This window comes from Pelobates fuscus, chromosome 12 (genome assembly GCF_036172605.1).
Source record: "Pelobates fuscus isolate aPelFus1 chromosome 12, aPelFus1.pri, whole genome shotgun sequence".
Classification (NCBI taxonomy): domain Eukaryota; kingdom Metazoa; phylum Chordata; class Amphibia; order Anura; family Pelobatidae; genus Pelobates; species Pelobates fuscus.
Window position 1 is genome coordinate 92,330,584 of NC_086328.1, and position 27,741 is coordinate 92,358,324.

Sequence of the window (27,741 nt, forward strand, 5' to 3'; positions counted from 1 at the left end):
TATTGGGGGGAGGATTTATTGCATGCTGTTCCAGTTGACTGCTAGGAGTGCAAGCCTATTCGTATGGTTCCTATTCAACGGTCTACAGCATTCCTATGCTTGAGAAGGTTCATATGCTGCATCGGTTCTGTGATTGTGGTGTCTGCCAGAGTGCTTGGAGTCCTCAGGAAGCACTAGGAGCATCCATTAACGGAGGTACCAAGTCGGGGGGCCAGGCGATCCGTTACATTGGTGGCAAGCGGTGGGATGGCATCCTAGTGCGAGGTAAAGCAGCTCAGAGACACTGTTTGGATTTACAAATTGAGGGCAACGCTAGCAGTCGTGCAGCGCCCCTGGGAGCAGACAAGTATGGAAGGTTCTGGCTCTGGAGATGATTGGCTGGCCGAGGTGAGGCAGCAAGTGGCCGAGTATGGGGATGATATACCCATGGAGACACGCCGGGTGATCTGGAACCAGGTCATGGCTGAGCGAAACACAAGGCTGGACCGAGAATTCCGGTTGGCAAAAGAGAGGAAGTATGCTCAGCAGCAGGAGCATTACAGCAGCCGAGTAGAGACTGCATCCGAGGAGGTTAGCCGTCTTTCCCTGAGGCGGCGGGAGGAACCCGAAGTGGGGGTCCTCATAGACTGGTCCTGTGAGGAACCACAACAGGCAGGTAGAGATGGGACCAAGGTCTCTCCACCGGGCCCACCGGGATGCTGGGCAGCCGGCCCAGATCCCCAGCAGCAGCCAGAGTTGCCAGGTGGGGAAGCAGGTGGCCCTTACTCACAAATGTTGAGGGGCCTCACGGATTGGTCCTGGTCCTGGGAAGACCCAGGAGATGGGACTGCGGTCTCTCTACCGGCCCTACAGGGATGCTGGGCAGTCGGCCCAGATCCCCAGCGGCAGTGTGCGTTACAGGGAGCTGAAGGTGCCGTTCTTGCTCCCCAGCGGCAGTCTACGGTGCAGGGAGAGGAGCCTGTTATCCCCTCTCCCCAGCGGCTGAAGGTGTGTAAGGGAGAGGAGTTTGTTATTCCCTCTCCCCAGCGGCAGCGCAGCTCACCAAGGGGAGACAGTAAGCCCCTCACCAGCGCAGATGGGACCGTGGTCTCTGCGCCCTGAATACAGGGAGTACAGAGGGTCAGCCCTGCTCCCCAGCGGCTGAAAGTGTGTAAGGGAGAGGAGTTTGTTACCCCCTCTCCCCAGCAGCAGCTTAGCGCACCAAGGGGAGACAGTAAGCCCCACACCAGCGCAGATGGGACTGTGGTCTCTGCGCCCAAGTTACAGGGAGCTGAAGTGGCCGTCCTCCCTCCCCAGCGGCAGTGTGATTTGTTGGGAATTGGGAGCCCAGTCTCCTTTCCCCAGCGGCAGAGTGTCCAGCAGGGAATAGAGAGCCCAGTCTCCTTTCCCCAGCAGCAGGACACTGCATTGGGAGGAGAGACAGTCGGTCTCCCTCCACAAAGACTGAAAGTATGCATGGGAGAGGAGATTGTTACCACCTCTCCCCAGTGGCAGAGTGTTCTAATGGGAGAGGAGCTGGTTACCACCTCTCCCCAGCGGCAGCTTAATGTACCAGGGGGAGACTGTAAGCCCCACAACTGTGCAGATGGGACTGTGGTCTCTGCACCTACAGCACAGGGGGTTCGGACAGTCAGTCCTGTCCCCCAGCAACAAGGCTGCTTAGCCAAAGGGGAGAAAGTCGGTCTCCCCCTCCAACAGCGGAGCTATGTATCCAAAGGGGAGACAGTCGGTCTCCAGCAGCAGAGCTGTGCAGCTAAAGAGGAGACAGTCGGTCTCCAGCAACCAGGCTCCAACCAGACTACTCCCGTGGTACTGCTGGCACCAGGACAGAGTACCGCTGGTCTCTGCCCCCTCAGCAACCCACCAAGGCAGCCTACCAGTCCCCCACACAGCCGTGGTAAGGCACCTGGACATGGACAAGATTCTCCCTTACCCAGGTGTAGTAACCATTTATTGCGGGTGGGCTGTACTGCTGTTTCTGTCTTGTGGGTGGGCTGCTGGACTAACAAGGGCACTGACCGGCAAGAGGTCAGGTACCCTGTTAGTCTGTTTGGAAAAGGGGAGAAATGTGGCGAAACCAACCTCGCCACTGGGCCCTGGAGAAGCCTGTTTGCTAGCCTCCTACCTGCTGACTATGGCCCCTGGGTTATTTGGGGCATATTGTACTTTATATTGCTGCAACTGGCCCTTTTAAAATCATCGATGGACATATTGGGACTTTTTGGGATTGTGGCGAAACCGACCTCGCCACGTGTCCTTGGAGGGGGCCGATTGCCCGCCTCTTGCCTTTGGACTATGGACCAGACTTTATGGGAATGTGATACCCCAGATATCTATACCATGGAGCCTATTCATAATGAAAGACTATGGGAAAGACTTTAGCTCCATGGCAATTGTACTGTGTGAGTAGGATCTGCGTGCTATTCGGTAGTTTTGTGCGCGCAGATCCCAGCTATCTGGGGATAGGTGAAATGTCTGTGTGCTATGTGTAAAAGGTGAATTTATGTATTTTAAAGTGTTTTACTGTCTTTGTGTCCCCATGTGCTTAATGGAGTCTGTCTTTGTGCTGGGAGATAATTGGATTACTTCTCCAGCACAGAGAAGGCCCTGGAAAGCTAGGGGTTTTAAAAGATACTTTTAGTAACTTTTGAACCCCTGGTCTGATCCATGCCATTTTTTAATATGTTGTTCCCCTGAATGGATTGATTGTGGATATGTAATTTTGTGTGAATGTGAGGTATGGTTTTGAAGTTATAAATATTGTGTAAAAAGTATATTTTCAACTGTATGAATAATGGGATTATGTGTCACACTAAGGGGAGGGGATGTGTGGGAGGTAACATCTATGTCATTGGTTCTTTTATGCCTCCCCCTGGGTGTGGCCTGTATGTGTGAGTTGGAAATAAAAGCCAGGCTGGATGAGCCAGTCCAGAGTTCCTGTTTAACCCTCAAAATGAAGTGTCGTCTCGTTCTTGGGGGGAATTGGATTGTAAGCTGACTGCCAGGAGTGTAAGCGGATTGTATGCTTTTCTTGTTCAGCTGTTCCAGTTCGGAGTGTTATCTTGTATCCAGTTCGGGAGTTTGGTGTTCTGCAGTAGCTGTGCCTGTCTCTCAAAAAGGGGATTATCGCCTAAACGGATTTTATCCTCTTGTAAGTGAAACGGTCCGTTACAGTAGGATATGACAGAAGTTCCATTTGTCGCTCTCCAAGCTGTCTGCGATAGCCGGCGCTCACTTGCCGGTCAAGCACAAGCCAGTCAGGATGGCCGAGCGGTCTAAGGCGCTGCGTTCAGGTCGCAGTCTCCTCTGGAGGCGTGGGTTTGAATCCCACTTCTGACATTGCTGCTTTATTTCTTGCTCAAAGCAACCGCGATCTATCGTTAGCTTGCTTGGTATCGCCAGCTACATTACAACTAATTGGATGACGATATATTGCTGTTGCTCGAGGTGTGTTCTCCAATTGTTTCTTTTCTCAGCAACATATTTCAGAGAAGCAAACTGGCTATGTCCTTCAAGAGAAATATTTTTTCTTCCTACCAGATTAATTAACCTTGGTTTTCCTTGCAAGTTGGATGACGACGTTCCACATGTGGGGTTTTGACACCCCCACAAAGAAGGTTGAATCAGGGCTCCATAGCTCAGGGGTTAGAGCACTGGTCTTGTAAACCAGGGGTTGTGAGTTCAAATCTCACTGGGGCCTCTTCGACTCCCACATCACACTCTTTCCAAGTCAATCACATTTTCTTTTAGCTTTCTACTTTTCCGTGGAAAACTGTGCTTTGTTCCATACATAACTACTCAATTTCTACCACAATTCTATTTTAATCTATTCTCCAAGTTACCTATATTCACAACATGTTGAAAACATTGCAATTCCACCACCAGGAGTATTAGCCATTCATTAAACAAACCTCACTGTCTTGGAAAAATCTACGGATTGATTGAAAAAAAAAACCTTTGTTAAAAGACACTTGCCACCTGCTAACCAATCTCACAGAGGAAGGAACACTTTCCATTTTTATTTTGGAAAATAAAACTCAAGCTTGAATGTTCCATGCATCTGATAATTACAGAGGTAACTTAGCCAGGAGTCAACGCATCACAAGTTGGAATCATTCCACTGGGATACATTCTGTTGAATTTCAATTATCTCCTAGATACATATATTCACAACATGCTGAAGATATTGCAATTCAGCCTTTGGAATGCCCATATGCGCCACTTATTAAACAAACCTCGCTGTCCTGAAAATATCTATGGATTGACCTGTCCTGCACGGTGGTCTCAAGGCTGCTTTCGGGTTGTACGCCTCTGTGGCGGCCAGAGTTTGGTTTATGCTATCGGCGGTCATTTTTATTTGAAACGCTAAATTTTGAACTGTGCGCATCAAGAGATGCCAGCTACCTCCTTGCTTATCTTTGTCTTTCATCAAGTGGATTTTGAAGAGGAAAACCGACTTTTCGTGCTCATTGCCTCTCAATTACTAATCTCATACAAAAAAGACGCATTCATATGTTTTCTTTCAAGACGTGCAAGAGAAAAATGCAGATCTTCTAAATTCTACACTATGGACTAAAAGACATAGCTACTGGGCTGCCTTCCTTGTTAGTAGAGCTGAGGGATTAAAGTAGGATATGACAGAAGTTCCATTTGTCGCTCTCCAAGCTGTCTGCGATAGACAGCGCTCACTTGCCAGTCAAGCACAAGCCAGTCAGGATGGCCGAGTGGTCTAAGGCGCTGCGTTCAGGTCGCAGTCTCCTCTGAAGGCGTGGGTTCGAATCCCACTTCTGGCTTTATTTCTTGCTTAAAGCAACCGCAATCTATCGTTAGCTTGCTTGGTATCGCCAGCTACATTACAACTAATTGGATGGCCATATATTGCTGCTGCTCTAGGTGTGTTCTCCAATTGTTTCTTTTCTCAGCAACATATTTCAGAGAAGCAAATTGGTTATGTCCTTCAAGAGAAATATTTTTTCTTCCTACCAGATTAATTAACCTTGGTTTTCCTTGCAAGTTGGATGACGACGTTCCACATGTGGAGTTTTGACACCCCCCCAAAGAATGTTGAATCAGGGCTCAAATCTCGATCTCACTGGGGCCTCTTAGACTCCCACATCACACTCTTTCCAAGCCAATCACATTTTCTTTTAGCTTTCTACTTTTCCATGGAAAACTGTGGATGTGCACAATGAAATACAGGGATCTATTTATTAACCAGTGAAAAGTGCTTTGTTCCATACATAACTACTCAATTTCTACCACAATTCTATTTTAATCTATTCTCCAAGTTACCTATATTCACAACATGTTGAAAACATTGCAAATCCACCATCAGGAGTATTAGCCGTTCATTAAACAAACCTCACTGTCTTGGAAAAGTCTACGGATTGATTGAAAAAAAACAAACCTTTGGTTAAAAGACACTTGCCACCTGCTAACCAATCTCACAGAGGAAGGAACACTTTCCATTTTTATTTTGGAAAATAGAACTCAAGCTTGAATGTTCCATGCATCTGATAATTACAGAGGTAACTTAGCCAGGAGTCAACGCATCACAAGTTGGAATGTTGGAATCAATCCACTGGGATACATTCTGTTGAATTTCAATTATCTCCTAGATACATATATTCACAACATGCTGAAGATATTGCAATTCAGCCTTTGGAATGCCCATATGCGCCACTTATTAAACAAACCTCACTGTCCTGAAAATATCTATGGATTGACCTGTCCGGCACGGTGGTCTAAAGGCTACGTTCGGGTTGTACGCCTCTGTGGCGGCCAGTGTTTGGTTTCTGCCATCGGCGGTCATTTTTATTTGAAACGATAAATTTTGAACTGTGCGCATCAAGAGATGCTAGCTACCTCCTTGCTTATCTTTGTCTTTCATCAAGTGGATTTTGAAGAGGAAAACCGACTTTTCGTGCTCATTGCCTCTCAATTACTAATATCATACAAAAAAGATTCATTCATGTGTTTTCTTTCAAGACGTGCAAGAGAAAAATGCAGATCTTCTAAATTCTACACTATGGACTAAAAAGACATAGCTATTGGGCTGCCTTCCTGGTTAGTAGAGCTGAGGGACTAAAGTAGGATATGACAGAAGTTCCATTTGTCGCTCTCCAAGCTGTCTGCGATAGCCGGCGCTCACTTGCCAGTCAAGCACAAGCCAGTCAGGATGGCAGAGCGGTCTAAGGCGCTGCGTTCAGGTCGCAGTCTCCTCTGGAGGCGTGGGTTCGAATCCCACTTCTGGCTTTATTTCTTGCTCAAAGCTACCGCAATCTATCGTTAGCTTGCTTGGTATCGCCAGCTACATTACAACTAATTGGATGACCATATATTGCTGCTGCTCTAGGTGTGTTCTCCAATTGTTTCTTTTCTCAGCAACATATTTCAGAGAAGCAAACTGGCTATGTCCTTCACGAAAAATAATTTTTCTTCCTACCAAATTAATTAACCTTGGTTTTCCTTGCAAGTTGGATGATGACGTTCCACATGTGGAGTTTTGACACCCCCCCAAAGAAGGTTGAATCAGGGCTCAAATCTCAATCTCACTGGGGCCTCTTAGACTCCCACATCACACTCTTTCCAAGTCAATCACATTTTCTTTTAGCTTTCTACTTTTCCGTGGAAAACTGTGGATGTGCACAATGAAATACAGGGATCTATTTATTAACCAGTGAAAAGTGCTTTGTTCCATACATAACTACTCAATTTCTACCACAATTCTATTTTAATCTATTCTCCAAGTTACCTATATTCACAACATGTTGAAAACATTGCAATTCCACCATCAGGAGTATTAGCCATTCATTAAACAAACCTCACTGTCTTGGAAAAGTCTACGGATTGATTGAAAAAAAAACATTTGGTTAAAAGACACTTGCCACCTGCTAACCAATCTCACAGAGGAAGGAACACTTTCCATTTTTATTTTGGAAAAGAGAACTCAAGCTTGAATGTTCCATGCATCTGATAATTACAGAGGTAACTTAGCCAGGAGTCAACGCATCACAAGTTGGAATGTTGGAATCAATCCACTGGGATACATTCTGTTGAATTTCAATTATCTCCTAGATACATATATTCACAACATGCTGAAGATATTGCAATTCAGCCTTTGGAATGCCCATATGCGCCACGTATTAAACAAACCTCACTGTCCTGAAAATATCTATGGATTGACCTGTCCGGCACGGTGGTGTCTAGGCTACGTTCGTGTTGTACGCCTCTGTGGCGCACAGTGTTTGGTTTCTGCTATCGGCGGTCATTTTTATTTGAAACGCTAAATGTTGAACTGTGCGCATCAAGAGATGCCAGCTACCTCCTTGCTTATCTTTGTCTTTCATCAAGTGGATTTTGAAGAGGAAAACCGACTTTTCGTGCTCATTGCCTCTCAATTACTGATCTCATACAAAAAAGACGCATTCATGTGTTTTCTTTCAAGACGTGCAAGAGAAAAATGCAGCCCAGAGCTATTGGGCTGCCTTCCCTGTTAGTAGATCTGAGGGACTAAAGTAGGATATGACAGAAGTTCCATTTGTCGCTCTCCAAGCTGTCTGCGATAGCTGGCGCTCACTTGCCAGTCATGCACAAGCCAGTCAGGATGGCCGAGCAGTCTAAGGCACTGCGTTCAGGTCGCAGTCTCCTCTGGAGGTGTTGGTTCGAATCCCACTTCTGACATTACCGGCACAGTGGTCTCAAGGCTACGTTCGGGTTGTACACCTCTGTGGCGGCCAGTGTTTGGTTTTTGCTATCGGCGGTCATTTTTATTTGAAACGCTAAATTTTGAACTGTGCGCATCAAGAGATGCCAGCTACCTCCTTGCTTATCTTTGTCTTTCATCAAGTGGATTTTGAAGAGGAAAACTGACTTTTCATGCTCATTGCCTCTCAATTACTAATCTCATACAAAAAAGACGCATTCATATGTTTTCTTTCAAGACGTGCAAGAGAAAAATGCAGATCTTCTAAATTCTACACTATGGACTAAAAAGACATAGCTATTGGGCTGCCTTCCTTGTTAGTAGAGCTGAGGGACTAAAGTAGGATATGACAGAAGTTACATTTGTCGCTCTCCAAGCTGTCTGCGATAGCCGGCGCTCACTTGCCAGTCATGCACAAGCCAGTCAGGATGGCCGAGCAGTCTAAGGCACTGCGTTCAGGTCGCAGTCTCCTCTGGAGGCGTGTGTTCGAATCCCACTTCTGACATTACCGGCACGGTGGTCTCAAGGCTACGTTCGGGTTGTACGCCTCTGTGGCGGCCAGTGTTTGTTTTTTGCTATCGGCGGTCATTTTTATTTGAAACGCTAAATTTTGAACTGTGCGCATCAAGAGATGCCAGCTACCTCCTTGCTTATCTTTGTCTTTCATCAAGTGGATTTTGAAGAGGAAAACCGACTTTTCATGCTCATTGCCTCTCAATTACTAATCTCATACAAAAAAGACGCATTCATGTGTTTTCTTTCAAGACGTGCAAGAGAAAAATGCAGATCTTCTAAATTCTACACTATGGACTAAAAAGACATAGCTATTGGGCTGCCTTCCTTGTTAGTAGAGCTGAGGGACTAAAGTAGGATATGACAGAAGTTCCATTTGTCGCTCTCCAAGCTGTCTGCGATATCCGGCGCTCACTTGCCGGTCAAGCACAAGACAGTCAGGATGGCCGAGCGGTCTAAGGCGCTGCGTTCAGGTCGCAGTCTCCTCTGGAGGCGTGGGTTTGAATCCCACTTCTGACATTACTGCTTTATTTCTTGCTCAAAGCAACAGCGATCTATCGTTAGCTTGCTTGGTATCGCCAGCTACATTACAACTAATTGGATGACCATATATTGCTGCTGCTCTAGGTGTGTTCTCCAATTGTTTCTTTTCTCAGCAACATATTTCAGAGAAGCAAACTGGCTATGTCCTTCAAGAAAAATATTTTTTCTTCCTACCAGATTAATTAACCTTGGTTTTCCTTGCAAGTTGGATGATGACGTTCCACATGTGGAGTTTTGACACCCCCCCAAAGAAGGTTGAATCAGGGCTCAAATCTCAATCTCTCTGGGGCCTCTTAGACTCCCACATCACACTCTTTCCAAGTCAATCACATTTTCGTTTAGCTTTCTACTTTTCCGTGGAAAACTGTGGATGTGCACAATGAAATACAGGGATCTATTTATTAACCAGTGAAAAGTGCTTCGTTCCATACATAACTACTCAATTTCTACCACAATTCTATTTTAATCTATTCTCCAAGTTACCTATATTCACAACATGTTGAAAACATTGCAATTCCACCATCAGGAGTATTAGCCATTCATTAAACAAACCTCACTGTCTTGGAAAAGTCTACGGATTGATTGAAAAAAAAACATTTGGTTAAAAGACACTTGCCACCTGCTAACCAATCTCACAGAGGAAGGAACACTTTCCATTTTTATTTTGGAAAATAGAACTCAAGCTTGAATGTTCCATGCATCTGATAATTACAGAGGTAACTTAGCCAGGAGTCAACGCATCACAAGTTGGAATGTTGGAATCAATCCACTGGGATACATTCTGTTGAATTTCAATTATCTCCTAGATACATATATTCACAACATGCTGAAGATATTGCAATTCAGCCTTTGGAATGCCCATATGCGCCACTTATTAAACAAACCTCACTGTCCTGAAAATATCTATGGATTGACCTGTCCGGCATGGTGGTCTCAAGGCTACGTTCGGGTTGTACGCCTCTGTGGCGGCCAGTGTTTGGTTTCTGCTATCAGCGGTCATTTTTATTTGAAACGCTAAGTTTTGAACTGTGCGCATCAAGAGATGCCAGCTACCTCCTTGCTTATCTTTGTCTTTCATCAAGTGGATTTTGAAGAGGAAAACCGACTTTTCATGCTCATTGCCTCTCAATTACTAATCTCATACAAAAAAGATGCATTCATGTGTTTTCTTTCAAGACGTGCAAGAGAAAAATGCAGATCTTCTAAATTCTACACTATGGACTAAAAAGACATAGCTATTGGGCTGCCTTCCTTGTTAGTAGAGCTGAGGGACTAAAGTAGGATATGACAGAAGTTACATTTGTCGCTCTCCAAGCTGTCTGCGATAGCCGGCGCTCACTTGCCAGTTATGCACAAGCCAGTCAGGATGGCCGAGCAGTCTAAGGCACTGCGTTCAGGTCGCAGTCTCCTCTGGAGGCGTGGGTTCGAATATGGAGGCGTGGGTTCTGACATTACCGGCACGGTGGTCTTAAGGCTACGTTCGGGTTGTACGCCTCTGTGGCGGCCAGTGTTTGGTTTTTGCTATCGGCGGTCATTTTTAATTGAAACGCTAAATTTTGAACTGTGCGCATCAAGAGATGCCAGCTACCTCCTTGCTTATCTTTGTTTTTCATCAAGTGGATTTTGAAGAGGAAAACCGACTTTTCCTGCTCATTGCCTCTCAATTACTAATCTCATACAAAAAAGACGCATTCATGTGTTTTCTTTCAAGACGTGCAAGAGAAAAATGCAGATCTTCTAAATTCTACACTATGGACTAAAAAGACATAGCTATTGGGCTGCCTTCCTTATTAGTAGAGCTGAGGGACTAAAGTAGGATATGACAGAAGTTCCATTTGTCGCTCTCCAAGCTGTCTGCGATAGCCGGCGCTCACTTGCCGGTCAAGCACAAGACAGTCAGGATGGCCGAGCGGTCTAAGGTGCTGCGTTCAGGTCGCAGTCTCCTCTGGAGGCGTGGGTTTGAATCCCACTTCTGACATTACTGCTTTATTTCTTGCTCAAAGCAACCGAGATCTATCGTTAGCTTGCTTGGTATCGCCAGCTACATTACAACTAATTGGATGACCATATATTGCTGCTGCTCTAGGTGTGTTCTCCAATTGTTTCTTTTCTCAGCAACATATTTCAGAGAAGCAAACTGGCTATGTCCTTCAAGAAAAATATTTTTTCTTCCTACCAGATTAATTAACCTTGGTTTTCCTTGCAAGTTGGATGATGACGTTCCACATGTGGAGTTTTGACACCCCCCCAAAGAAGGTTGAATCAGGGCTCAAATCTCAATCTCACTGGGGCCTCTTAGACTCCCACATCACACTCTTTCCAAGTCAATCACATTTTCTTTTAGCTTTCTACTTTTCCGTGGAAAACTGTGGATGTGCACAATGAAATACAGGGATCTATTTATTAACCAGTGAAAAGTGCTTTGTTCCATACATAACTACTCAATTTCTACCACAATTCTATTTTAATCTATTCTCCAAGTTACCTATATTCACAACATGTTGAAAACATTGCAATTCCACCATCAGGAGTATTAGCCATTCATTAAACAAACCTCACTGTCTTGGAAAAGTCTACGGATTGATTGAAAAAAAAACATTTGGTTAAAAGACACTTGCCACCTGCTAACCAATCTCACAGAGGAAGGAACACTTTCCATTTTTATTTTGGAAAATAGAACTCAAGCTTGAATGTTCCATGCATCTGATAATTACAGAGGTAACTTAGCCAGGAGTCAACGCATCACAAGTTGGAATGTTGGAATCAATCCACTGGGATACATTCTGTTGAATTTCAATTATCTCCTAGATACATATATTCACAACATGCTGAAGATATTGCAATTCAGCCTTTGGAATGCCCATATGCGCCACTTATTAAACAAACCTCACTGTCCTGAAAATATCTATGGATTGACCTGTCCGGCATGGTGGTCTCAAGGCTACGTTCGGGTTGTACGCCTCTGTGGCGGCCAGTGTTTGGTTTCTGCTATCGGCGGTCATTTTTATTTGAAACGCTAAATTTTGAACTGTGCGCATCAAGAGATGCCAGCTACCTCCTTGCTTATCGTTGTCTTTCATCAAGTGGATTTTGAAGAGGAAAACCGACTTTTCATGCTCATTGCCTCTCAATTACTAATCTCATACAAAAAAGACGCATTCATGTGTTTTCTTTCAAGACGTGCAAGAGAAAAATGCAGATCTTCTAAATTCTACACTATGGACTAAAAAGACATAGCTATTGGGCTGCCTTCCTTGTTAGTAGAGCTGAGGGACTAAAGTAGGATATGACAGAAGTTACATTTGTCGCTCTCCAAGCTGTCTGCGATAGCCGGCGCTCACTTGCCAGTCATGCACAAGCCAGTCAGGATGGCCGAGCAGTCTAAGGCACTGTGTTCAGGTCGCAGTCTCCTCTGGAGGCGTGGGTTCGAATCCCACTTCTGACATTACCGGCACGGTGGTCTCAAGGCTACGTTCGGGTTGTACGCCTCTGTGGCGGCCAGTGTTTGGTTTTTGCTATCGGCGGTCATTTTTATTTGAAACGCTAAATTTTGAACTGTGCGCATCAAGAGATGCCAGCTACCTCCTTGCTTATCTTTGTTTTTCATCAAGTGGATTTTGAAGAGGAAAACCGACTTTTCCTGCTCATTGCCTCTCAATTACTAATCTCATACAAAAAAGACGCATTCATGTGTTTTCTTTCAAGACGTGCAAGAGAAAAATGCAGATCTTCTAAATTCTACACTATGGACTAAAAAGACATAGCTATTGGGCTGCCTTCCTTGTTAGTAGAGCTGAGGGACTAAAGTAGGATATGACAGAAGTTCCATTTGTCGCTCTCCAAGCTGTCTGCGATAGCCGGCGCTCACTTGCCGGTCAAGCACAAGACAGTCAGGATGGCCGAGCGGTCTAAGGCGCTGCGTTCAGGTCGCAGTCTCCTCTGGAGGCGTGGGTTTGAATCCCACTTCTGACATTACTGCTTTATTTCTTGCTCAAAGCAACCGAGATCTATCGTTAGCTTGCTTGGTATCGCCAGCTACATTACAACTAATTGGATGACCATATATTGCTGCTGCTCTAGGTGTGTTCTCCAATTGTTTCTTTTCTCAGCAACATATTTCAGAGAAGCAAACTGGCTATGTCCTTCAAGAAAAATATTTTTTCTTCCTACCAGATTAATTAACCTTGGTTTTCCTTGCAAGTTGGATGATGACGTTCCACATGTGGAGTTTTGACACCCCCCCAAAGAAGGTTGAATCAGGGCTCAAATCTCAATCTCACTGGGGCCTCTTAGACTCCCACATCACACTCTTTCCAAGTCAATCACATTTTCTTTTAGCTTTCTACTTTTCCGTGGAAAACTGTGGATGTGCACAATGAAATACAGGGATCTATTTATTAACCAGTGAAAAGTGCTTTGTTCCATACATAACTACTCAATTTCTACCACAATTCTATTTTAATCTATTCTCCAAGTTACCTATATTCACAACATGTTGAAAACATTGCAATTCCACCATCAGGAGTATTAGCCATTCATTAAACAAACCTCACTGTCTTGGAAAAGTCTACGGATTGATTGAAAAAAAAACATTTGGTTAAAAGACACTTGCCACCTGCTAACCAATCTCACAGAGGAAGGAACACTTTCCATTTTTATTTTGGAAAATAGAACTCAAGCTTGAATGTTCCATGCATCTGATAATTACAGAGGTAACTTAGCCAGGAGTCAATGCATCACAAGTTGGAATGTTGGAATCAATCCACTGGGATACATTCTGTTGAATTTCAATTATCTCCTAGATACATATATTCACAACATGCTGAAGATATTGCAATTCAGCCTTTGGAATGCCCATATGCGCCACTTATTAAACAAACCTCACTGTCCTGAAAATATCTATGGATTGACCTGTCCGGCATGGTGGTCTCAAGGCTACGTTCGGGTTGTACGCCTCTGTGGCGGCCAGTGTTTGGTTTCTGCTATCGGCGGTCATTTTTATTTGAAACGCTAAATTTTGAACTGTGCGCATCAAGAGATGCCAGCTACCTCCTTGCTTATCTTTGTTTTTCATCAAGTGGATTTTGAAGAGGAAAACCGACTTTTCCTGCTCATTGCCTCTCAATTACTAATCTCATACAAAAAAGACGCATTCATGTGTTTTCTTTCAAGACGTGCAAGAGAAAAATGCAGATCTTCTAAATTCTACACTATGGACTAAAAAGACATAGCTATTGGGCTGCCTTCCTTGTTAGTAGAGCTGAGGGACTAAAGTAGGATATGACAGAAGTTCCATTTGTCGCTCTCCAAGCTGTCTGCGATAGCCGGCGCTCACTTGCCGGTCAAGCACAAGACAGTCAGGATGGCCGAGCGGTCTAAGGCGCTGCGTTCAGGTCGCAGTCTCCTCTGGAGGCGTGGGTTTGAATCCCACTTCTGACATTACTGCTTTATTTCTTGCTCAAAGCAACCGCCATCTATCGTTAGCTTGCTTGGTATCGCCAGCTACATTACAACTAATTGGATGACCATATATTGCTGCTGCTCTAGGTGTGTTCTCCAATTGTTTCTTTTCTCAGCAACATATTTCAGAGAAGCAAACTGGCTATGTCCTTCAAGAAAAATATTTTTTCTTCCTACCAGATTAATTAACCTTGGTTTTCCTTGCAAGTTGGATGATGACGTTCCACATGTGGAGTTTTGACACCCCCCCAAAGAAGGTTGAATCAGGGCTCAAATCTCAATCTCACTGGGGCCTCTTAGACTCCCACATCACACTCTTTCCAAGTCAATCACATTTTCTTTTAGCTTTCTACTTTTCCGTGGAAAACTGTGGATGTGCACAATGAAATACAGGGATCTATTTATTAACCAGTGAAAAGTGCTTTGTTCCATACATAACTACTCAATTTCTACCACAATTCTATTTTAATCTATTCTCCAAGTTACCTATATTCACAACATGTTGAAAACATTGCAATTCCACCATCAGGAGTATTAGCCATTCATTAAACAAACCTCACTGTCTTGGAAAAGTCTACGGATTGATTGAAAAAAAAACATTTGGTTAAAAGACACTTGCCACCTGCTAACCAATCTCACAGAGGAAGGAACACTTTCCATTTTTATTTTGGAAAATAGAACTCAAGCTTGAATGTTCCATGCATCTGATAATTACAGAGGTAACTTAGCCAGGAGTCAACGCATCACAAGTTGGAATGTTGGAATCAATCCACTGGGATACATTCTGTTGAATTTCAATTATCTCCTAGATACATATATTCACAACATGCTGAAGATATTGCAATTCAGCCTTTGGAATGCCCATATGCGCCACTTATTAAACAAACCTCACTGTCCTGAAAATATCTATGGATTGACCTGTCCGGCATGGTGGTCTCAAGGCTACGTTCGGGTTGTACGCCTCTGTGGCGGCCAGTGTTTGGTTTCTGCTATCGGCAGTCATTTTTATTTGAAACGCTAAGTTTTGAACTGTGCGCATCAAGAGATGCCAGCTACCTCCTTGCTTATCTTTGTCTTTCATCAAGTGGATTTTGAAGAGGAAAACCGACTTTTCATGCTCATTGCCTCTCAATTACTAATCTCATACAAAAAAGACGCATTCATGTGTTTTCTTTCAAGACGTGCAAGAGAAAAATGCAGATCTTCTAAATTCTACACTATGGACTAAAAAGACATCGCTATTGGGCTGCCTTCCTTGTTAGTAGAGCTGAGGGACTAAAGTAGGATATGACAGAAGTTACATTTGTCGCTCTCCAAGCTGTCTGCGATAGCCGGCGCTCACTTGCCAGTCATGCACAAGCCAGTCAGGATGGCCGAGCAGTCTAAGGCACTGCGTTCAGGTCGCAGTCTCCTCTGGAGGCGTGGGTTCGAATCCCACTTCTGACATTACCGGCACGGTGGTCTCAAGGCTACGTTCGGGTTGTACGCCTCTGTGGCGGCCAGTGTTTGGTTTTTGCTATCGGCGGTCATTTTTATTTGAAACGCTAAATTTTGAACTGTGCGCATCAAGAGATGCCAGCTACCTCCTTGCTTATCTTTGTTTTTCATCAAGTGGATTTTGAAGAGGAAAACCGACTTTTCCTGCTCATTGCCTCTCAATTACTAATCTCATACAAAAAAGACGCATTCATGTGTTTTCTTTCAAGACGTGCAAGAGAAAAATGCAGATCTTATAAATTCTACACTATGGACTAAAAAGACATAGCTATTGGGCTGCCTTCCTTTTTAGTAGAGCTGAGGGACTAAAGTAGGATATGACAGAAGTTCCATTTGTCGCTCTCTAAGCTGTCTGCGATAGCCGGCGCTCACTTGCCGGTCAAGCACAAGACAGTCAGGATGGCCGAGCGGTCTAAGGCGCTGCGTTCAGGTCGCAGTCTCCTCTGGAGGCGTGGGTTTGAATCCCACTTCTGACATTACTGCTTTATTTCTTGCTCAAAACAACAGCGATCTATCGTTAGCTTGCTTGGTATCACCAGCTACATTACAACTAATTGGATGACCATATATTGCTGCTGCTCTAGGTGTGTTCTCCAATTGTTTCTTTTCTCAGCAACATATTTCAGAGAAGCAAACTGGCTATGTCCTTCAAGAAAAATATTTTTTCTTCCTACCAGATTAATTAACCTTGGTTTTCCTTGCAAGTTGGATGATGATGTTCCACATGTGGAGTTTTGACACCCCCCCAAAGAAGGTTGAATCAGGGCTCAAATCTCAATCTCACTGGGGCCTCTTAGACTCCCACATCACACTCTTTCCAAGTCAATCACATTTTCTTTTATCTTTCTACTTTTCCGTGGAAAACTGTGGATGTGCACAATGAAATACAGGGATCTATTTATTAACCAGTGAAAAGTGCTTTGTTCCATACATAACTACTCAATTTCTACCACAATTCTATTTTAATCTATTCTCCAAGTTACCTATATTCACAACATGTTGAAAACATTGCAATTCCACCATCAGGAGTATTAGCCATTCATTAAACAAACCTCACTGTCTTGGAAAAGTCTACGGATTGATTGAAAAAAAAAACATTTGGTTAAAAGACACTTGCCACCTGCTAACCAATCTCACAGAGGAAGGAACACTTTCCATTTTTATTTTGGAAAATAGAACTCAAGCTTGAATGTTCCATGCATCTGATAATTACAGAGGTAACTTAGCCAGGAGTCAACGCATCACAAGTTGGAATGTTGGAATCAATCCACTGGGATACATTCTGTTGAATTTCAATTATCTCCTAGATACATATATTCACAACATGCTGAAGATATTGCAATTCAGCCTTTGGAATGCCCATATGCGCCACTTATTAAACAAACCTCACTGTCCTGAAAATATCTATGGATTGACCTGTCCGGCATGGTGGTCTCAAGGCTACGTTCGGGTTGTACGCCTCTGTGGCGGCCAGTGTTTGGTTTCTGCTATCGGCGGTCATTTTTATTTGAAACGCTAAATTTTGAACTGTGCGCATCAAGAGATGCCAGCTACCTCCTTGCTTATCTTTGTCTTTCATCAAGTGGATTTTGAAGAGGAAAACCGACTTTTCATGCTCATTGCCTCTCAATTACTAATCTCATACAAAAAAGACGCATTCATGTGTTTTCTTTCAAGACGTGCAAGAGAAAAATGCAGATCTTCTAAATTCTACACTATGGACTAAAAAGACATAGCTATTGGGCTGCCTTCCTTGTTAGTAGAGCTGAGGGACTAAAGTAGGATATGACAGAAGTTACATTTGTCGCTCTCCAAGCTGTCTGCGATAGCCGGCGCTCACTTGCCAGTCATGCACAAGCCAGTCAGGATGGCCGAGCAGTCTAAATCACTGCGTTCAGGTCGCAGTCTCCTCTGGAGGCGTGGGTTCGAATCCCACTTCTGACATTGCTGGCACGGTGGTCTCAAGGCTACGTTCGGGTTGTACGCCTCTGTGGCGGCCAGTGTTTGGTTTTTGCTATCGGCGGTCATTTTTATTTGAAACGCTAAATTTTGAACTGTGCGCATCAAGAGATGCCAGCTACCTCCTTGCTTATCTTTATTTTTCATCAAGTGGATTTTGAAGAGGAAAACCGACTTTTCCTGCTCATTGCCTCTCAATTACTAATCTCATACAAAAAAGACGCATTCATGTGTTTTCTTTCAAGACGTGCAAGAGAAAAATGCAGATCTTCTAAATTCTACACTATGGACTAAAAAGACATAGCTATTGGGCTGCCTTCCTTGTTAGTAGAGCTGAGGGACTAAAGTAGGATATGACAGAAGTTCCATTTGTCGCTCTCCAAGCTGTCTGCGATAGCCGGCGCTCACTTGCCGGTCAAGCACAAGACAGTCAGGATGGCCGAGCGGTCTAAGGCGCTGCGTTCAGGTCGCAGTCTCCTCTGGAGGCGTGGGTTTGAATCCCACTTCTGACATTACTGCTTTATTTCTTGCTCAAAGCAACCGCCATCTATCGTTAGCTTGCTTGGTATCGCCAGCTACATTACAACTAATTGGATGACCATATATTGCTGCTGCTCTAGGTGTGTTCTCCAATTGTTTCTTTTCTCAGCAACATATTTCAGAGAAGCAAACTGGCTATGTCCTTCAAGAAAAATATTTTTTCTTCCTACCAGATTAATTAACCTTGGTTTTCCTTGCAAGTTGGATGATGACGTTTCACATGTGGAGTTTTGACACCCCCCCAAAGAAGGTTGAATCAGGGCTCAAATCTCAATCTCACTGGGGCCTCTTAGACTCCCACATCACACTCTTTCCAAGTCAATCACATTTTCTTTTAGCTTTCTACTTTTCCGTGGAAAACTGTGGATGTGCACAATGAAATACAGGGATCTATTTATTAACCAGTGAAAAGTGCTTTGTTCCATACATAACTACTCAATTTCTACCACAATTCTATTTTAATCTATTCTCCAAGTTACCTATATTCACAACATGTTGAAAACATTGCAATTCCACCATCAGGAGTATTAGCCATTCATTAAACAAACCTCACTGTCTTGGAAAAGTCTACGGATTGATTGAAAAAAAAACATTTGGTTAAAAGACACTTGCCACCTGCTAACCAATCTCACAGAGGAAGGAACACTTTCCATTTTTATTTTGGAAAATAGAACTCAAGCTTGAATGTTCCATGCATCTGATAATTACAGAGGTAACTTAGCCAGGAGTCAACGCATCACAAGTTGGAATGTTGGAATCAATCCACTGGGATACATTCTGTTGAATTTCAATTATCTCCTAGATACATATATTCACAACATGCTGAAGATATTGCAATTCAGCCTTTGGAATGCCCATATGCGCCACTTATTAAACAAACCTCACTGTCCTGAAAATATCTATGGATTGACCTGTCCGGCATGGTGGTCTCAAGGCTACGTTCGGGTTGTACGCCTCTGTGGCGGCCAGTGTTTGGTTTCTGCTATCGGCAGTCATTTTTATTTGAAACGCTAAGTTTTGAACTGTGCGCATCAAGAGATGCCAGCTACCTCCTTGCTTATCTTTGTCTTTCATCAAGTGGATTTTGAAGAGGAAAACCGACTTTTCATGCTCATTGCCTCTCAATTACTAATCTCATACAAAAAAGACGCATTCATGTGTTTTCTTTCAAGACGTGCAAGAGAAAAATGCAGATCTTCTAAATTCTACACTATGGACTAAAAAGACATAGCTATTGGGCTGCCTTCCTTGTTAGTAGAGCTGAGGGACTAAAGTAGGATATGACAGAAGTTACATTTGTCGCTCTCCAAGCTGTCTGCGATAGCCGGCGCTCACTTGCCAGTCATGCACAAGCCAGTCAGGATGGCCGAGCAGTCTAAGGCACTGCGTTCAGGTCGCAGTCTCCTCTGGAGGCGTGGGTTCGAATCCCACTTCTGACATTACCGGCACGGTGGTCTCAAGGCTACGTTCGGGTTGTACGCCTCTGTGGCGGCCAGTGTTTGGTTTTTGCTATCGGCGGTCATTTTTATTTGAAACGCTAAATTTTGAACTGTGCGCATCAAGAGATGCCAGCTACCTCCTTGCTTATCTTTGTTTTTCATCAAGTGGATTTTGAAGAGGAAAACCGACTTTTCCTGCTCATTGCCTCTCAATTACTAATCTCATACAAAAAAGACGCATTCATGTGTTTTCTTTCAAGACGTGCAAGAGAAAAATGCAGATCTTCTAAATTCTACACTATGGACTAAAAAGACATAGCTATTGGGCTGCCTTCCTTTTTAGTAGAGCTGAGGGACTAAAGTAGGATATGACAGAAGTTCCATTTGTCGCTCTCCAAGCTGTCTGCGATAGCCGGCGCTCACTTGCCGGTCAAGCACAAGACAGTCAGGATGGCCGAGCGGTCTAAGGCGCTGCGTTCAGGTCGCAGTCTCCTCTGGAGGCGTGGGTTTGAATCCCACTTCTGACATTACTGCTTTATTTCTTGCTCAAAACAACAGCGATCTATCGTTAGCTTGCTTGGTATCACCAGCTACATTACAACTAATTGGATGACCATATATTGCTGCTGCTCTAGGTGTGTTCTCCAATTGTTTCTTTTCTCAGCAACATATTTCAGAGAAGCAAACTGGCTATGTCCTTCAAGAAAAATATTTTTTCTTCCTACCAGATTAATTAACCTTGGTTTTCCTTGCAAGTTGGATGATGATGTTCCACATGTGGAGTTTTGACACCCCCCCAAAGAAGGTTGAATCAGGGCTCAAATCTCAATCTCACTGGGGCCTCTTAGACTCCCACATCACACTCTTTCCAAGTCAATCACATTTTCTTTTATCTTTCTACTTTTCCGTGGAAAACTGTGGATGTGCACAATGAAATACAGGGATCTATTTATTAACCAGTGAAAAGTGCTTTGTTCCATACATAACTACTCAATTTCTACCACAATTCTATTTTAATCTATTCTCCAAGTTACCTATATTCACAACATGTTGAAAACATTGCAATTCCACCATCAGGAGTATTAGCCATTCATTAAACAAACCTCACTGTCTTGGAAAAGTCTACGGATTGATTGAAAAAAAAAACATTTGGTTAAAAGACACTTGCCACCTGCTAACCAATCTCACAGAGGAAGGAACACTTTCCATTTTTATTTTGGAAAATAGAACTCAAGCTTGAATGTTCCATGCATCTGATAATTACAGAGGTAACTTAGCCAGGAGTCAACGCATCACAAGTTGGAATGTTGGAATCAATCCACTGGGATACATTCTGTTGAATTTCAATTATCTCCTAGATACATATATTCACAACATGCTGAAGATATTGCAATTCAGCCTTTGGAATGCCCATATGCGCCACTTATTAAACAAACCTCACTGTCCTGAAAATATCTATGGATTGACCTGTCCGGCATGGTGGTCTCAAGGCTACGTTCGGGTTGTACGCCTCTGTGGCGGCCAGTGTTTGGTTTCTGCTATCGGCGGTCATTTTTATTTGAAACGCTAAATTTTGAACTGTGCGCATCAAGAGATGCCAGCTACCTCCTTGCTTATCTTTGTCTTTCATCAAGTGGATTTTGAAGAGGAAAACCGACTTTTCATGCTCATTGCCTCTCAATTACTAATCTCATACAAAAAAGACGCATTCATGTGTTTTCTTTCAAGACGTGCAAGAGAAAAATGCAGATCTTCTAAATTCTACACTATGGACTAAAAAGACATAGCTATTGGGCTGCCTTCCTTGTTAGTAGAGCTGAGGGACTAAAGTAGGATATGACAGAAGTTACATTTGTCGCTCTCCAAGCTGTCTGCGATAGCCGGCGCTCACTTGCCAGTCATGCACAAGCCAGTCAGGATGGCCGAGCAGTCTAAATCACTGCGTTCAGGTCGCAGTCTCCTCTGGAGGCGTGGGTTCGAATCCCACTTCTGACATTGCTGGCACGGTGGTCTCAAGGCTATGTTCGGGTTGTACGCCTCTGTGGCGGCCAGTGTTTGGTTTTTGCTATCGGCGGTCATTTTTATTTGAAACGCTAAATTTTGAACTGTGCGCATCAAGAGATGCCAGCTACCTCCTTGCTTATCTTTATTTTTCATCAAGTGGATTTTGAAGAGGAAAACCGACTTTTCCTGCTCATTGCCTCTCAATTACTAATCTCATACAAAAAAGACGCATTCATGTGTTTTCTTTCAAGACGTGCAAGAGAAAAATGCAGATCTTCTAAATTCTACACTATGGACTAAAAAGACATAGCTATTGGGCTGCCTTCCTTGTTAGTAGAGCTGAGGGACTAAAGTAGGATATGACAGAAGTTCCATTTGTCGCTCTCCAAGCTGTCTGCGATAGCCGGCGCTCACTTGCCGGTCAAGCACAAGACAGTCAGGATGGCCGAGCGGTCTAAGGCGCTGCGTTCAGGTCGCAGTCTCCTCTGGAGGCGTGGGTTTGAATCCCACTTCTGACATTACTGCTTTATTTCTTGCTCAAAGCAACCGCCATCTATCGTTAGCTTGCTTGGTATCGCCAGCTACATTACAACTAATTGGATGACCATATATTGCTGCTGCTCTAGGTGTGTTCTCCAATTGTTTCTTTTCTCAGCAACATATTTCAGAGAAGCAAACTGGCTATGTCCTTCAAGAAAAATATTTTTTCTTCCTACCAGATTAATTAACCTTGGTTTTCCTTGCAAGTTGGATGATGACGTTTCACATGTGGAGTTTTGACACCCCCCCAAAGAAGGTTGAATCAGGGCTCAAATCTCAATCTCACTGGGGCCTCTTAGACTCCCGCATCACACTCTTTCCAAGTCAATCACATTTTCTTTTAGCTTTCTACTTTTCCGTGGAAAACTGTGGATGTGCACAATGAAATACAGGGATCTATTTATTAACCAGTGAAAAGTGCTTTGTTCCATACATAACTACTCAATTTCTACCACAATTCTATTTTAATCTATTCTCCAAGTTACCTATATTCACAACATGTTGAAAACATTGCAATTCCACCATCAGGAGTATTAGCCATTCATTAAACAAACCTCACTGTCTTGGAAAAGTCTACGGATTGATTGAAAAAAAAACATTTGGTTAAAAGACACTTGCCACCTGCTAACCAATCTCACAGAGGAAGGAACACTTTCCATTTTTATTTTGGAAAATAGAACTCAAGCTTGAATGTTCCATGCATCTGATAATTACAGAGGTAACTTAGCCAGGAGTCAACGCATCACAAGTTGGAATGTTGGAATCAATCCACTGGGATACATTCTGTTGAATTTCAATTATCTCCTAGATACATATATTCACAACATGCTGAAGATATTGCAATTCAGCCTTTGGAATGCCCATATGCGCCACTTATTAAACAAACCTCACTGTCCTGAAAATATCTATGGATTGACCTGTCCGGCATGGTGGTCTCAAGGCTACGTTCGGGTTGTACGCCTCTGTGGCGGCCAGTGTTTGGTTTCTGCTATCGGCAGTCATTTTTATTTGAAACGCTAAGTTTTGAACTGTGCGCATCAAGAGATGCCAGCTACCTCCTTGCTTATCTTTGTCTTTCATCAAGTGGATTTTGAAGAGGAAAACCGACTTTTCATGCTCATTGCCTCTCAATTACTAATCTCATACAAAAAAGACGCATTCATGTGTTTTCTTTCAAGACGTGCAAGAGAAAAATGCAGATCTTCTAAATTCTACACTATGGACTAAAAAGACATAGCTATTGGGCTGCCTTCCTTGTTAGTAGAGCTGAGGGACTAAAGTAGGATATGACAGAAGTTACATTTGTCGCTCTCCAAGCTGTCTGCGATAGCCGGCGCTCACTTGCCAGTCATGCACAAGCCAGTCAGGATGGCCGAGCAGTCTAAGGCACTGCGTTCAGGTCGCAGTCTCCTCTGGAGGCGTGGGTTCGAATCCCATTTCTGACATTACCGGCACGGTGGTCTCAAGGCTACGTTCGGGTTGTACGCCTCTGTGGCGGCCAGTGTTTGGTTTTTGCTATCGGTGGTCATTTTTATTTGAAACGCTAAATTTTGAACTGTGCGCATCAAGAGATGCCAGCTACCTCCTTGCTTATCTTTGTTTTTCATCAAGTGGATTTTGAAGAGGAAAACCGACTTTTCCTGCTCATTGCCTCTCAATTACTAATCTCATACAAAAAAGACGCATTCATGTGTTTTCTTTCAAGACGTGCAAGAGAAAAATGCAGATCTTCTAAATTCTACACTATGGACTAAAAAGACATAGCTATTGGGCTGCCTTCCTTGTTAGTAGAGCTGAGGGACTAAAGTAGGATATGACAGAAGTTCCATTTGTCGCTCTCCAAGCTGTCTGCGATAGCCGGCGCTCACTTGCCGGTCAAGCACAAGACAGTCAGGATGGCCGAGCGGTCTAAGGCGCTGCGTTCAGGTCGCAGTCTCCTCTGGAGGCGTGGGTTTGAATCCCACTTCTGACATTACTGCTTTATTTCTTGCTCAAAACAACAGCGATCTATCGTTAGCTTGCTTGGTATCACCAGCTACATTACAACTAATTGGATGACCATATATTGCTGCTGCTCTAGGTGTGTTCTCCAATTGTTTCTTTTCTCAGCAACATATTTCAGAGAAGCAAACTGGCTATGTCCTTCAAGAAAAATATTTTTTCTTCCTACCAGATTAATTAACCTTGGTTTTCCTTGCAAGTTGGATGATGATGTTCCACATGTGGAGTTTTGACACCCCCCCAAAGAAGGTTGAATCAGGGCTCAAATCTCAATCTCACTGGGGCCTCTTAGACTCCCACATCACACTCTTTCCAAGTCAATCACATTTTCTTTTATCTTTCTACTTTTCCGTGGAAAACTGTGGATGTGCACAATGAAATACAGGGATCTATTTATTAACCAGTGAAAAGTGCTTTGTTCCATACATAACTACTCAATTTCTACCACAATTCTATTTTAATCTATTCTCCAAGTTACCTATATTCACAACATGTTGAAAACATTGCAATTCCACCATCAGGAGTATTAGCCATTCATTAAACAAACCTCACTGTCTTGGAAAAGTCTACGGATTGATTGAAAAAAAAAACATTTGGTTAAAAGACACTTGCCACCTGCTAACCAATCTCACAGAGGAAGGAACACTTTCCATTTTTATTTTGGAAAATAGAACTCAAGCTTGAATGTTCCATGCATCTGATAATTACAGAGGTAACTTAGCCAGGAGTCAACGCATCACAAGTTGGAATGTTGGAATCAATCCACTGGGATACATTCTGTTGAATTTCAATTATCTCCTAGATACATATATTCACAACATGCTGAAGATATTGCAATTCAGCCTTTGGAATGCCCATATGCGCCACTTATTAAACAAACCTCACTGTCCTGAAAATATCTATGGATTGACCTGTCCGGCATGGTGGTCTCAAGGCTACGTTCGGGTTGTACGCCTCTGTGGCGGCCAGTGTTTGGTTTCTGCTATCGGCGGTCATTTTTATTTGAAACGCTAAATTTTGAACTGTGCGCATCAAGAGATGCCAGCTACCTCCTTGCTTATCTTTGTCTTTCATCAAGTGGATTTTGAAGAGGAAAACCGACTTTTCATGCTCATTGCCTCTCAATTACTAATCTCATACAAAAAAGACGCATTCATGTGTTTTCTTTCAAGACGTGCAAGAGAAAAATGCAGATCTTCTAAATTCTACACTATGGACTAAAAAGACATAGCTATTGGGCTGCCTTCCTTGTTAGTAGAGCTGAGGGACTAAAGTAGGATATGACAGAAGTTACATTTGTCGCTCTCCAAGCTGTCTGCGATAGCCGGCGCTCACTTGCCAGTCATGCACAAGCCAGTCAGGATGGCCGAGCAGTCTAAATCACTGCGTTCAGGTCGCAGTCTCCTCTGGAGGCGTGGGTTCGAATCCCACTTCTGACATTGCTGGCACGGTGGTCTCAAGGCTACGTTCGGGTTGTACGCCTCTGTGGCGGCCAGTGTTTGGTTTTTGCTATCGGCGGTCATTTTTATTTGAAACGCTAAATTTTGAACTGTGCGCATCAAGAGATGCCAGCTACCTCCTTGCTTATCTTTATTTTTCATCAAGTGGATTTTGAAGAGGAAAACCGACTTTTCCTGCTCATTGCCTCTCAATTACTAATCTCATACAAAAAAGACGCATTCATGTGTTTTCTTTCAAGACGTGCAAGAGAAAAATGCAGATCTTCTAAATTCTACACTATGGACTAAAAAGACATAGCTATTGGGCTGCCTTCCTTGTTAGTAGAGCTGAGGGACTAAAGTAGGATATGACAGAAGTTCCATTTGTCGCTCTCCAAGCTGTCTGCGATAGCCGGTGCTCACTTGCCGGTCAAGCACAAGACAGTCAGGATGGCCGAGCGGTCTAAGGCGCTGCGTTCAGGTCGCAGTCTCCTCTGGAGGCGTGGGTTTGAATCCCACTTCTGACATTACTGCTTTATTTCTTGCTCAAAGCAACCGCCATCTATCGTTAGCTTGCTTGGTATCGCCAGCTACATTACAACTAATTGGATGACCATATATTGCTGCTGCTCTAGGTGTGTTCTCCAATTGTTTCTTTTCTCAGCAACATATTTCAGAGAAGCAAACTGGCTATGTCCTTCAAGAAAAATATTTTTTCTTCCTACCAGATTAATTAACCTTGGTTTTCCTTGCAAGTTGGATGATGACGTTCCACATGTGGAGTTTTGACACCCCCCCAAAGAAGGTTGAATCAGGGCTCAAATCTCAATCTCACTGGGGCCTCTTAGACTCCCACATCACACTCTTTCCAAGTCAATCACATTTTCTTTTATCTTTCTACTTTTCCGTGGAAAACTGTGGATGTGCACAATGAAATACAGGGATCTATTTATTAACCAGTGAAAAGTGCTTTGTTCCATACATAACTACTCAATTTCTACCACAATTCTATTTTAATCTATTCTCCAAGTTACCTATATTCACAACATGTTGAAAACATTGCAATTCCACCATCAGGAGTATTAGCCATTCATTAAACAAACCTCACTGTCTTGGAAAAGTCTACGGATTGATTGAAAAAAAAAACTTTTGTTAAAAGACACTTGCCACCTGCTAACCAATCTCACAGAGGAAGGAACACTTTCCATTTTTATTTTGGAAAATAGAACTCAAGCTTGAATGTTCCATGCATCTGATAATTACAGAGGTAACTTAGCCAGGAGTCAACGCATCACAAGTTGGAATGTTGGAATCAATCCACTGGGATACATTCTGTTGAATTTCAATTATCTCCTAGATACATATATTCACAACATGCTGAAGATATTGCAATTCAGCCTTTGGAATGCCCATATGCGCCACTTATTAAACAAACCTCACTGTCCTGAAAATATCTATGGATTGACCTGTCCGGCATGGTGGTCTCAAGGCTACGTTCGGGTTGTACGCCTCTGTGGCGGCCAGTGTTTGGTTTCTGCTATCGGCGGTCATTTTTATTTGAAACGCTAAATTTTGAACTGTGCGCATCAAGAGATGCCAGCTACCTCCTTGCTTATCTTTGTCTTTCATCAAGTGGATTTTGAAGAGGAAAACCGACTTTTCATGCTCATTGCCTCTCAACTACTAATCTCATACAAAAAAGATTCATTTATGTGTTTTCTTTCAAGACGTGCAAGAGAAAAATGCAGATCTTCTAAATTCTACACTATGGACTAAAAAGACATAGCTATTGGGCTGCCTTCCTTGTTAGTAGAGCTGAGGGACTAAAGTAGGATATGACAGAAGTTACATTTGTCGCTCTCCAAGCTGTCTGCGATAGCCGGCGCTCACTTGCCGGTCAAGCACAAGCCAGTCAGGATGGCCGAGCGGTCTAAGGCGCTGCGTTCAGGTCGCAGTCTCCTCTGGAGGCGTGGGTTTGAATCCCACTTCTGACATAACTGCTTTATTTCTTGCTCAAAGCAACAGCGATCTATCGTTAGCTTGCTTGGTATCGCCAGCTACATTACAACTAATTGGATGACCATATATTGCTGCTGCTCTA

The 27,741-nt window shown here is 43.4% G+C and overlaps 12 non-coding genes across 12 annotated transcripts; all 12 read left to right on the forward strand.

Moving 5' to 3' along the window:
- The first annotated feature begins 3,256 nt into the window (after positions 1 to 3,256).
- On the forward strand, positions 3,257 to 3,339 carry TRNAL-CAG (transfer RNA leucine (anticodon CAG)). The gene has a single exon. It is a non-coding gene; the product is annotated as a tRNA-Leu (tRNA).
- Positions 3,340 to 3,627: 288 nt separating this feature from the next.
- On the forward strand, positions 3,628 to 3,700 carry TRNAT-UGU (transfer RNA threonine (anticodon UGU)). The gene has a single exon. It is a non-coding gene; the product is annotated as a tRNA-Thr (tRNA).
- Positions 3,701 to 8,654: 4,954 nt separating this feature from the next.
- Positions 8,655 to 8,737, forward strand: TRNAL-CAG (transfer RNA leucine (anticodon CAG)). Its single transcript has one exon. It is a non-coding gene; the product is annotated as a tRNA-Leu (tRNA).
- Positions 8,738 to 12,650: 3,913 nt separating this feature from the next.
- Positions 12,651 to 12,733, forward strand: TRNAL-CAG (transfer RNA leucine (anticodon CAG)). Its single transcript has one exon. It is a non-coding gene; the product is annotated as a tRNA-Leu (tRNA).
- Positions 12,734 to 14,117: 1,384 nt separating this feature from the next.
- On the forward strand, positions 14,118 to 14,200 carry TRNAL-CAG (transfer RNA leucine (anticodon CAG)). Its single transcript has one exon. It is a non-coding gene; the product is annotated as a tRNA-Leu (tRNA).
- Positions 14,201 to 16,111: 1,911 nt separating this feature from the next.
- On the forward strand, positions 16,112 to 16,194 carry TRNAL-CAG (transfer RNA leucine (anticodon CAG)). The gene has a single exon. It is a non-coding gene; the product is annotated as a tRNA-Leu (tRNA).
- Positions 16,195 to 18,106: 1,912 nt separating this feature from the next.
- Positions 18,107 to 18,189, forward strand: TRNAL-CAG (transfer RNA leucine (anticodon CAG)). The gene has a single exon. It is a non-coding gene; the product is annotated as a tRNA-Leu (tRNA).
- A 1,911-nt stretch (positions 18,190 to 20,100) lies between these two features.
- Positions 20,101 to 20,183, forward strand: TRNAL-CAG (transfer RNA leucine (anticodon CAG)). Its single transcript has one exon. It is a non-coding gene; the product is annotated as a tRNA-Leu (tRNA).
- Positions 20,184 to 22,095: 1,912 nt separating this feature from the next.
- Positions 22,096 to 22,178, forward strand: TRNAL-CAG (transfer RNA leucine (anticodon CAG)). The gene has a single exon. It is a non-coding gene; the product is annotated as a tRNA-Leu (tRNA).
- A 1,911-nt stretch (positions 22,179 to 24,089) lies between these two features.
- TRNAL-CAG (transfer RNA leucine (anticodon CAG)) lies at positions 24,090 to 24,172 on the forward strand. The gene has a single exon. It is a non-coding gene; the product is annotated as a tRNA-Leu (tRNA).
- Positions 24,173 to 26,084: 1,912 nt separating this feature from the next.
- Positions 26,085 to 26,167, forward strand: TRNAL-CAG (transfer RNA leucine (anticodon CAG)). The gene has a single exon. It is a non-coding gene; the product is annotated as a tRNA-Leu (tRNA).
- A 1,384-nt stretch (positions 26,168 to 27,551) lies between these two features.
- On the forward strand, positions 27,552 to 27,634 carry TRNAL-CAG (transfer RNA leucine (anticodon CAG)). The gene has a single exon. It is a non-coding gene; the product is annotated as a tRNA-Leu (tRNA).
- The last annotated feature ends 107 nt before the right edge of the window (positions 27,635 to 27,741 follow it).